Source organism: Myotis brandtii, unplaced genomic scaffold, assembly GCF_000412655.1.
Source record: "Myotis brandtii unplaced genomic scaffold, ASM41265v1 scaffold1270, whole genome shotgun sequence".
Lineage (NCBI taxonomy): Eukaryota > Metazoa > Chordata > Mammalia > Chiroptera > Vespertilionidae > Myotis > Myotis brandtii.
In genome coordinates, this window is record NW_005354465.1 from 683088 (window position 1) to 684083 (window position 996).

The window sequence follows — 996 nt, forward strand, 5'->3', positions numbered from 1 at the left end:
CATTGTCTTGTTGGAAGAAGCCATCTCCATTGGGATATGCCATCAACATGATAGGATAAACTTGATCAGCAACGATAATTAGGTATGTTGTGCTATTCAGACGTTGTTCCACACGAATTAAAGGGCCCAAATCATGCCAGGAAAACATGCCCCAAACCATAACAGTGCCCCCACGAGCTTGAAGGGTTGTACTCATGCATGTGGGGTGCATGCTTTCATGCTGTTTCCGCCAAATTCTCACTCTGCCATTTGCATGATGAGACTGGAAACGTGATCCATCGGACCACATGACTTTTTTTCAATGCTCGACTGTCCCATCCTTGTGTTCCTGTGCAAATTGGAGACGTTTTATCTTGGTAACTGCAGACAGCAAAGATGTTCGAACAGGCCTTCGGCTTCCATATCCCACACGATGCAGTGTACGGCTAATTTGCCCACAAACGTCAGGTGGTCATAATAATCTGGCCACTCATAATAATATATAGCCCACATTCAAAGGCTGTTAAATCGTGTTTACCTATATCTTCGGAAAAAAAAATCACTCCTACTGTTGTGGTAAACAACCTGCTTCCCTATTTATAATGATCTGGCCCTCTGGCAACTTCAGCGCGAAATTATAGCTAATTTGCCTACAAACGTCGGTGGTCATAATAATCTGGCCACTCTGTGTATACACTGCCAAGCAATGCAAGTGTAGAGTTAGAACAAGAACTCAAAAAATTTACCTGCTATGCACACTTTCTCAAAAATCTACTGAAGGATGTGATATACCAAAACAAGAGAATGAATCAAAGAAGACACAGAAAATATAGAAAACAACCACTCCAGCCCTAACCGGTTTGGCTCAGTGGATAGAGCGTCGGCCTGCAGACTGAAAGGTCCCAGGTTCGATTACAGCCAAGGGCATGTACCTTGGTTGCGGGCACATCCCCAGTAGGAGGTGTGCAGGGCAGCTGATCGATGTTTCTCTCTCATCGATGTTTCTAACTCTCTATC

The 996-nt window shown here is 44.2% G+C and overlaps 1 protein-coding gene across 4 annotated transcripts in view; it reads right to left on the reverse strand.

Annotated features, from left to right (window-relative positions):
* UBE2R2 (ubiquitin-conjugating enzyme E2R 2) overlaps positions 1–996 on the reverse strand; it is a 76290-nt gene that overhangs the window by 57046 nt on the left and 18248 nt on the right. The gene's annotated exons all lie outside the window — the stretch shown is intronic.